The following is an 11420-nucleotide window of genomic DNA, read 5'->3' as shown; positions in this document are numbered from 1 at the left end:
TTATGTATAACTTTCAATGGTTCTTTCCTTTCCAGCTGGCGAGAGAAAGGAGAACTAATATACCTGCTGGCAGATTTTTGGTGCTACCCAAAAAAGGACTTCACAGGGCATCTCTTCTCAGGTTCAAGCCTGGCTGAATTCTGTCCAGAAGCTCAGTCATTGCAGAAATTTCTCTAAGGGCTGGGACATCACAACCAAGGGTGGTCCTGGGCTTAGTGGGGGCTGAGATGAAGTTACCTCCTCCATTGAGAAATTGGGAGCTGATTCCCTGCAACAGATACATATTCCTCTCTCTCTTTCTCTCCTCCCTCTCCCTTCCTCCCTCCCTTCCTCCCTGATAAACCTTACAGTTTTGAAATCTTGTTCTGTACCTTTTAAGCCAGTGTCTGTGACGAGGGTAACTGGCAAGTCAGCTGATGAGTTCTGCCTTCCGAGAGCACTGAGTGAGCAAGGCATTTCATCAGTGTTTTGGCCTCATTGGGTGAGCAAGACATTGGACCAACAGCCAATGAGATATGAACCTGAAAGAAAAGTCCTAGAATATAGTATTTTTCCCCTTGGCCAGAAAGTCAAGAAATAGAGTTGTGACAGATGAGAAAGGCCATGTTCAAGAGATCTGAGAAGTGCATTCCTGCCTTATCAGAAAACGTGGCAGATAGGTTTTATGTCAGCCTCAGTGCCCCTGCGGTGTTCACGCTTTGATAAGGACCACGTTCCAGTTAGAATGTGAGGGAGGGAAAGAGCTGCACTTTGCTTCACCATCAGAACTCTGAGCCAAATAATGAAATATGTAAACTATTTTATGATTATTTTAAATGTTTGATAACATTTATAAGATATATTTTTATTTGTGGATAGACTGAGAAGTCACCATTTACATATTAACAAGTGACTTCAGTTCTAAGGGTTGAGGTGCCTGTGTGGATTTATAAAATGGTTGCAAGATCTTTTAGACTCTGACATTTATAGCATCACCTTCAGGAACACAATTCTGTGGATGTCATCATGAGACACACTGACAGCTGTGGAGATAGTCCTTACTGTCAGCTTTCCTTGCCAGTCAAGTCCGGAAGCCTTAGAAACTGACTCACCTTCTCAGTCAGCGTCCTGCTGCTCAAGTGCGGACCTCCGCTTTGACTCTCGCCCAGCCTGCCAGCCGTCACAAAGGCATTCGTAAACTTCCTGTGGTCTGGGCTAGCCTGACACTGATAAAATTCCATTCGAAAGAAAAAAAACTCGTATTTCCTCCCCAAATTGTTCCCCCAAATGCTCTGGGATTGCCTATTTCACCACTCATTTGAGTCTCTGAGAAAAGAACTCCCTGAGAATGGCTGGATGGGAATCAAATAGTCTGCTTCCATTCAGGAGGGGACAGAACAGGAGCTGCTGTTTTTAGGAGGATTTACCTGGTGCCCTAGAAAGGGCTATGGAATCAAATTCTCAGAGGGCTCCTTCAAATCAGCTATCAGTCCTCAAAATGGGGGTGGCTGATGTTAAATGATGAATTGGAGGTGAAACCCATGCATGTTCTGTTGTTTTCTTTCAGCATTAGTGGTTGCTGAAGAAAATAGTAACCTACATTTTCTGCTACACTTGGAATATGAAGAGATCTGAACAAGAATCCCATTAAGACACCTAACAATCTAAACCCTAAAATTCAAAATACTGTCCAAATCAAAATTCTAGACTCTGAGGACATAAAAAATGTAAATGTCATCCTCCTCAACAAATATTTATCGGGAGCTTGGTAGTAGTGCGCTGGGTACCTTAGCACTCCCAAATCATTCAAGAGTCTAGTGAAAAAGGGAGAGGGATGGCAGCAAATAAAACACCCCCATAAACAACCAGGAGCAAGGTTGAGAACCATTAAGTTGCCAAACAAAAGCAGAAGAGGAAAAACGTGAGGGAACCAGCATCCTTTAATAGGATAGTCGATGGTATTCAAGTGACCTACTGACTTCAAATAATCAAATTGAACACAATTGCAAATCCAATAGAACATCCCAGTGAGGCACTCAGGTGTTTGAGAACTTTGCTTTGACTTAGAAAACTAGAAAGTGGCAACTAGGTTAGAATAAGTAGTTTGGAGGTTTCGTGTGGTCATAATTGGTTTGGCAAAGTGTGAGATCTCTGCAAATGAGCCAGGTAACATCAGTATTCCGTACCGCTTGAAAAGGGAATTTTAGAGACTTCTGTCATCACAAAGCAGGTTAACTCCTAGTTAATGATGAAGCAGTAGGCCCAAGATAAACTGTTTATTTCAAGATAAATTGTTCTTGTCAGTGTTTGGCATATGATAATCACATTTGGCTAAAATTGGATGGGACAGTCATTTGTCTACACAGGCACCTTGCATTCCTGCATGAAGAGATACTGGGGAGCATACCATTATTTTGTCCAGTATTAGAGTGGGAGAAGTTCACAGTAAGTCCAGTTCCCACCAGGATTTATTTGGGCCACATTCTACCATGGCCAGTCCAATCTGATGACCACATGAGTCTTGGGGTTAAGTGTTGCTAAGAGTATGATTTTAGACTTGTCCAGCAGGAAGGTCAGCTCAAAATGTGGCATGACAAAGAATGTGCTCTATTACCAAAACCTTTCCTAGCAAAACAAGGCCAGAAGAGGGAGCAAGCATCTGTCCAGGCATGGAGAGGAGGGGGCAATGGTGGAAGGGTGATTGCCTGAAATCAGTGCCAGTACAGATAGCATAAAATTGGGGGCCACCACAGATTGGCTGGCTGCTGTGTAGATCATTTAGTAATCTTGAGGTACATTAATAATGCAGAGATTACTTTTCTGTGAGGGTAAGGAGGATGTAGCTAAATATAAGAAGCTTACAAGGTCCAAAGCCATGTGTTTTACTGGATAAATCACAATGCTTTGCAATAACTTAATGCCATAGTACTTTCTGGCTTATAATTCTGCAAAGTAAAGCACTTTTTTCAAAGGAGTGTATTGGAAAGCCACATGATTTCAGCTGTGTTTTAAGCTCTACAAATACGTTTCCAAAGATGTAATCAAAATGTAATTCTATTGATTAAAAATATAAATATTAAAACTATCCATAGAGACATTTAAGTGTAATTAAAACAGATTGTTATGCTTTAAAAAATACTCTAATAAATGATATAAAATATAATGCTTATGATGGAACTATGAGCTAGAGGAGGACATGGAGTCACCAAAATCAATAATCAGAAAAGTAGATTATGTGCAGCAGGCTCATTGGTTCAGTTTGTTCTGTTTGATGTCATTTTTTGTTACTTCAATGTTTGATCTCACCAAAAAAGTCCGTGATGATTTGCTACCGTACATTTTTGTTGTTTTTGTTATTCTACATACTAATAATTGCCAGATGTTTGCAACTTCACCCTCTTACTGTTGCAAACACATAGTCATGTCACTCAGGAAACCCAGTGTGAGTCCAGGATATCATAATGAGAAATGAGAAGAATAAAAGCTCCTTGCTTCTCAGAACTCCACAGCTTATGGAGGCACATGGGTCCACCTGCACAGATGTGAACTCAATTTTTCTATTACTTGAATCAATCAAAGGGGACTCTTCTTTTATTTGAGTAATTATATTATTGATGCTCCAGGGGGAAAGGCAAACATTTGTTGTCCTGGCATATATCCTGTTATATGTATGACCAAAAACGTGGGGAGGGGGAAGTGAACAATCATACAACCTAGGTTCACAACCTAGTGATATTTGCAGTGAAATATTTGCAGTGATATTTCCCCTTTCATTGCCAACGGGATGAAAACACTACCATTTTGGCAACAACTTTCTGTTTAGAACCTTACACTACTCAGGCCTGCTCCTGCTATCCTTCACTACTGCCCTAGATGCCTTTTTCTCCTATATACTCCTGGATCGTCACACTCTGGTTTTTCTCCTGAACTTCCCCCAACCCCACTCCAACACACAGTTCCCCTCACTTCCAGTCTTTCCCACTGTTCTCTGGAGTCACTCTCTCCTTATAAACTCCCCTGCAGTCCCAGTCTCTTCACTGAATATTGTTGCCACTTCCTGAACTTCAAGAAAACTCATGTGAGAACGTTTCCTTCCCTCCACAAAAGGCTGCACATGTGCACATGCGCCCATATTATGCAGACTTATACGAACAGTCAGAGGACGTTCTCCCAGGTCCTCACTTCTGCTTCTGCACCATTGCTTCTTCCCATCCCATACAAAAAATCCCTCATTACCAAAATGTGTGGATCCAACTATTTCAACTTTTATCATTTGTGGCCATGATTATAGTTAATGTCCCAGATTCCCCAGTCTTGGGTACCAATCTCCGTTTCCTTCTACCTCATGTCCCACCATCATCCTGGATTACTTCAGTGTTTTAGAGGAAAGCCCACCCAGTACCCTTGCCATAACTGCTTACAGCTTTTTACATCTACTCAGTTTATGCTTCTAGGGTTACACATCAGGCTATTTCACAATAGAGAATTTTGTGATCCTAAATTCTCATTTTCCTTTTTCAGAACTTTCTCTAGCCTTACTACTTTATTCCTTGTATTTGTGCAAGATTACCATGCCTGCCCCCACAACCTCCTCTGATAGACAGCACTCCCACCACACTTCATAATTCCTTCCCTAGCCTTTCCAGACCTAAGGTGCATCATCCCCATTGTTCTCACTAGGACCATTAACTCCCTTAACCACTAGTCCTTTAGCCACACCTGCTTGACAAACCTTCAACCTGGAACCTGGACTCTTACCACACATCTCTGCCCTTTAACTGTGTCTGTGGATTAGATTAGAGAAAACAATAAAACCGTAATATAAGAGCTTTTAGATATTTGTGGTCCACCACCTCAACAGCAGCCTCATTTCCAAAACCTACAATGGCTGTTCCACAACCCACAATGGCTATTCCACTATTCTTGACTCTCTCCTATACAACTCTTTCTTCCCCACAAACAAATAACTGTTATTTCTTCATAAGTTTATAGTATCAGACATCTTTATTCAAGCCCACACTGCTATTTCCCCTTACCTGTATATGTGTGGACCTAACCTCCCTTCTAGTTCAGAGGAAGTGTTGCCCCTCTTTCCAAGAGCTCCCAGGCTTCTGTGTTCCCAGTCTCCTGACATCCACTATTCTTCCCTGTGTATTCAGCCAAAGCCTATTCTATCTTAAAAGTCTTCCTCAATTTTGTCCACCTTTACCACCTTGTGTCTAGGTTCTTGGAAGAGTCATCAGTGTCATCAGTGCGCAATTTATACTTCTTCATTACAATTCACTATTCTGGACCAACTGCAGCCTGACCTCAGCCCGCATAGCTCCAGTAAAATCTCTATTGCTAACGTCACCAGTAGTCTTTCATATTCAAATCCAACATTCACTTCTCAGTCTCTAGACTTCCCTGTTATATGTGATCTTATTGATCATGCCTCTTTTGAAACTCTCTCTGCTTTGCCTCCTTCCATGGTCATTCATTTTCTTAGCTTTGTTCACTTAAAAGGTTCCTCTTCCTGGCCGGGCACTGTGGCTTATTCCTGCAATCCCAGCACTTTGGGAGGCCAAGGCAAGAGGATTGCTTGAGCCGAGGAATTCAAGACTGGACTGGGCAACACAGGAAGACCCCATCTCTACAAAATAATAATAATAATAATAAATAAATAAATTAGCCGGGCACGGTGGCGCACGCCTGTAGTCCCAAGTACTCAGGAGGCTGAGGTAGGAGAATCACCTGAGCCTGGGCAACAGAGCAAGACTCTGTCTCCCCAAAACAAGTTTTCTTGAAAGTGATTATTTGCCAGAATTCTGTCCTTCTTTACCTTTTCACTTCATATGCTTTCCCCGCACTGTCTTATGTATGCCCATAGCTGCTTCTACCACCTTCACACTGGTGACCCACCTCCCCACTATTTTCTCTTCCATGGAAATTGAAATTATACAACTGCATACTTTCATTGGGGGTACAAACTGATATGATTTATGAATATAATGTTAAATATTAAATTGAGCTGGTTAAAATTTTTGTGGTGAGAACATTTGGAATTTATTCTCAGCAATTTTGAAATGTGTAATACTCCATTAACTGTATTCACCATGCTGTGCAATAGAACTAAAAAAAAAAAGACCATATTCTTTCTGAGACTTTGTACACTTTGACTATCACCTCCCCAGCCTCTGTAACTACCATCCCACTCATTCTGAAAAGTGTAGTGATCTCTTGTTGTAGTTTTAATTTGCACTTCTCCATTAACAATATTGAGCAATTTTTCATATGTCTATTGGCCATTTGCAGTTCTTCCTTGAAAAATATCTATTTTGATCCCTTGCCTATTTTTTAATTCAGTTTTTGTTTTCTTATAATTGAGTTGTTTGAGCTCCTTATATATTATGGAGATTAACTCTCCATTGGGTGTATAGCTTGCAGAAATTTTTTCCCAATATATAGGTTGTCTCTGCTGTTTATTATTTCCTGTTAATTGTTTCCTTTTGTGGTGCAGTTAATTGTTTCCAATTGTAACACTGTTAATTGTTTCCTTTGTGGTGCAGAATCTTTTTAGTTTGATGTAATCCCATTTGTCTGTTTTTGCTTTTGTTGCCTGTGCTTTTCGGATCAAATCCAAAAAATCATTGCGCAGATCGGTGTCTTGTAGTTTTCCTCCTATGTTTTCTTCTTCTTTTTCTTTTTTTTTTTTTTTTTTTGAGATGGAGTCTCGCTCTGTTGCCGAGGCTGTAGTGCAGTGGCGTGATCTCGGCTCACTGCAAGCTCTGCCTCCCGGGTTCACACCATTCTCCTGCCCCAGCCTCCAGAGTAGCTGGGACTACAGGTAACCACCACCACGCCTGGCTAATTTTTGTGTGTGTGTGTGTGTGTGTGTGTGTATTTTTAGTAGAGATGGGGTTGGTGGTTTTATAGTTTCAGGTTCTACATTCACATCTCTTAATCTATTTTAGGTTGATTTTTGTATATGATGTGAGATAAGAGTTCAATTTCATTCTTCTGCATGTGGATATCCAGTTTTCCCAATACCACCTATTAGACTACTCTTTTCCCATTGGGCATTCTTGGAACCTTTTTAAAATCAACTGATTGTACATGTGTGGGTTCGTTTCTGGACTCCCTATTCTATTCCATTGGTCAAGGGGTCTATTTTTGCCAGTACTGTACTGTTTTAATTGTTATAGCTTTGTAGTATAGTTTGAAATCAAGTAGTGTGGCATCTCTAGGTGTGTTCTTTTTGCTTGATTGCCTTGGCCATTTGGGGGTGTTTGTGGTTTTGTATGAATTTTAGGAATATTTTTTCTATTTCTATAAAAATGACATTAGAATCTTGATAGGGATTGTGCTAAATCTTTAGATTACTTTGGGTAGTGTGAACATTTTAACAATATTGATTCTTCCACCCTATAAACACAAGAACTCTTTCCACCTATTTGTATCATCTTCAATTTATTTCACCAACATTTTATAGTTTTTGGTGTACAGGTCTTTCAAGTCATTGGTTAAATTTATTCCTAAGTATTTCTTTTTGTAGCTGTTGTAAGTGGGATTGTTCTCTTGATTTCTTTTCAGATAGTTTGTTGTTAGTGTATAGAAATGCTACTGATTTTGTGTGTCAGTTTTGGATCCTGCAACATTACTGTATTTATTAGTTCCAACAGTTTTTTTTGGTGGAGACTGTTGGATTTTCTATATATAAGATACATATAAGATTATGTCATTTCAGCAAACTGACAATTTCACTTGTTCCTTTCTATTTGTGTGCTATTTATTTCTTTCTCTTGCCTAATTGCTCAGGCAAAGATTTCCAATACTGTATAATCTAGAAATGGCAAGAGTGAGCATCCTCATGTTGTTCCAGATCTTAGAGGAAAGGCTTTCAATTTTCCATCATTCAGTATAATGTTAACTATGGGCTTCTCATATGTGGCCTTCACTGTATTGAGGTACATCCCTTCTATTCCTTATTTTAGTGAGAGTTATTATCATAAAAGGATGTTGAATTTTGTCAAATGCTTTTTCTTCATCTAATGAGATGATCATATAGATTTTGTCCTTCATTCTGTTAATGTGACGTGTTACATGTATTGATTTGCATATGTTAACCATCCTCATATACCAGGGATAAATTCCACTTGATCATCGTGGATAATCCTTTTAATATGTTGTTGAATTCAGTTTGCTAGTATTTTGTTGAGGATTTTTGCTTCTATGTTCATCAAGGTTATTGGCCTGTAATTTTATTTTCTTGTAATTTCCTTGTCTGGCATTAGTATTAGGGTAATACTGCCCTCACAAAAAGAGGTTGGAAGTACTCCCTCCTTTCCCAATTTTTTTTGGAAGGGTTTGAGCAAGATTGGTATTAATTCTTTAAATGTTTGGTAGAATTAAGCTGTGAACTCATCAGGTCTTGGGTTTTACTTTGATGACAGACTTTTTATTACTGATTCAATCTCCTTACTTGTTATTGGTCTGTTCAGATTTTTCTATTTCTTCATTATTTGGTCTTGGGATTACACGCATCTAAGGATTTATCCATTTATTGTAGATATTCCAATTTATTGGCATTTGTTTATAGTAGTCTTTCATGATCCTTTTTATTTCTGGGGTATCAGCTGTAATGTCCTTTCTTTCATTTGTGAATTTATTTATTTGATCTATTCTTTTTTTCTTAGTCTAGCTAAAGGTTTGTCAATTTTATCTTTTCAAAAAAGCAGCTTTTTTTTCCATTGGTCTTTTGTATTGCCTTTCTATCTCATTTATTTCTGCTGTGATCATAATTATTTCCTTCCTTCTGCTAACTTTGGGCTTAATTTGTTCTTTTTCTAGTTCTTTGAGGTATAATGTTAGGTTGTTTATTTGAGAACTTCTTTTTTGATGTAGGCATTTATTGCTATAAACTTTATTCTTAGAACTGCTTTTGCTGTATCCCATAAGTTTTAATATGTTGTGTTTCCACTTTTGTCTCAAGATCCTTTAAAATTTTCCCTTGAATTTCTTCATTGACCCATTGGTTGTTCAGGAGAATGTTAATATCCATGTATTTGTGAATTCTCCAAAATTCCTCTTGGTATTCTTTTCTCATTTCATACCATTGGAATGAAAAGATATTTGATATAATTTGTGATTGGAAAAGATATTTGATATAATTTCAGTCTTCTTAAATTTGCTGAGGCTTTTTTGTGCCCTAACATGTGATCTATTCTGTTGAATGCTCTGTGTGCACTTGAGAGTGTGTATTCTGTTGCTATTAGATGGAATGTTCTGTATATGTCTGTTAGGTCCATTTGGTCCAGTGTTGCTCAAGTCTAATGCTTCCTTATTCTCTTTGGACGCTCTGTCCATTGTTGAGATGGGGTACTGAAATCCCCTACTATTCTTGTGTTGTAATCCATCTCTCCCTTCAGATCCTCTAATATTTGTGCTATATATTTAGGTACTTCAATATTGAGTGCATATAAATTTACAATTGTTATGTCTTCTTGATGAATTGACCCTTTTATCATATGATGTCCTTCTTTATGTTTTTCTTTTTTCCAGAGTTTTTGACTTAAAGTCTATGTTGTCTGATATAAGTATAGCCATCCTACTGTCTTTTGGTTTCCATTTGTGTGGAGTATTATTTTCTATCCCTTCACTTTCAGTCTATGTCTAAAAGTGAGGTGAGTCTCTTGTAGGCAGCATATAGTTAGGTCTTATTTTATCCATTCAGCCACTCTGTCTTTTTATTGGAGAAATTAATCCATTGACATTCAATTGTTGCTAGGTAAGGACTTACTACAGTCATTTTGTTAGTTGTTTCTGATTGTTTTGTACATACTTCATTTCTTTCCTCCTCTCTTGCTGTATTCCTTTGTGGTTTGTTTTCTATAGGAGTATGCTTTGATATTTTTGCTTTGTGCTTCTAAAGATTTTTGCTTTGTGGTTACTATTAGGCTTACATGGAACATCTTATACTTACAACCACCTATTTTAAGCTTATAACTACTTAACTTTGCATATAACCCTATACTTTTACACCATCATTACAATCCAATAGTATTCTGAATGGGCTCTGCTTTATTTATACGTTTGAGTTTTGTGCATGTTTCATGTTATTAATTACCAGTTTTTTGTTTCAGTTTAAGTAACTCCATTTAGCAATTCCTACAAGGCAGGTCTAGTGATGATGAATTCCTTTAGCTTTTGTTTGTCTGGGAAAACAAACTTTTTTTTTTACTTCTCCCTCATTTATGAAAGACAGCTTTGCTGGATAAAGTATTATTGGTTGGCAGTTGTTCTCTTGTGCACTTTGAATTTATCCTAATCTCTCCTGGCCTGCAGGGTTTATGCTGAGAACTCTGCCAATGGTTGTATGGCACTCCTTTTTATGTGATACGTTTCTTGCCTCTTGATGCTCTCAAAATTTTTTGCCTTTGATTTTTGATAGTTTATTATGTGTTGTGGTGTACTCCTCTTTGGGTTGAATTTGGTTGGAAACCTCTGCAGTTCCTATACCTGGATGTTGGCATCTACCACAGATTAAGGAAGTTTTTAGCCGTTATTTCTTTAAATATGCTTTTTGGCCCCTTTAAATATGCTTTTCAGGCACCTCTTTTTTTTTTTGCTCCTGACTAGATAATTTCAAATATTCTGATTCTTCTTGATTGAATCAGCTGTTGAAGCTTTCTGTTGAATTTTTCAGTCTCTTGAACTTCTATCCCATTCTTATTGTTTCTATTTATCAGCTTTCTTTTTAGTGTACCATTTTCAAATTTCATTAAATTTTTTATCTGTATATACATTGATAGTTCACTGAACTTCTTTACAGGTATTATTCTGAATTGTCAGTTATTTCATAAATCTCCATTTCTTTGGGGCCTATTATTGGAGCTTTATTAGTTTCTTTTGTAGGTGTCATGATTGTCTGATTCTTCGTAATCTGTATGTTCTTGTATTGTTGTCTGTGCATTTGAGGAGACAGCCCCCTCTTCTGGCCGTTACAGGTGTTCTTGGGCAGGGATAGCCCTTCACTATTTAGTCTATCCTATGATTCTGGAAGGATCAGCTGATGATAACCCCAGGCAGGCAGAGCTTCTTGTGAGTTCTCTAGCTGACTGGGCCACGGCCTTTGCTGTATTGAGTGGAATTGCTGGTTGGGTATTGCAATGACTTCTGGTCAGACTGGCCACTTCTGGTACTGCCTGGCTGATAATTCTGATATTTGGGACCTGCAATTGGGCAGGGCTGTAGACTGGGCTACAAGGTTAGGCGGAGTCACTACTCATAACATGTGTGTCCAGAGGCTGTACTCCTTAGAAATGTGCAATTAAGGGTTGCTTCCATCAGGATGAAGCCATGGAGTGAAATTTTGGCCGAGTTCAGTGGCTTTTGGTCTCCGGAGTTAAGCAGGTCTAGCCACTTTGCTTCTTCCGGATGTGTGGAGGTGGAAGTCTCTTTGC

The sequence above is a fragment of the Macaca thibetana genome, chromosome 2, assembly GCF_024542745.1.
Source record: "Macaca thibetana thibetana isolate TM-01 chromosome 2, ASM2454274v1, whole genome shotgun sequence".
Taxonomy (NCBI): Eukaryota; Metazoa; Chordata; class Mammalia; order Primates; family Cercopithecidae; genus Macaca; species Macaca thibetana.
This window is presented reverse-complemented; position numbering follows the sequence as displayed.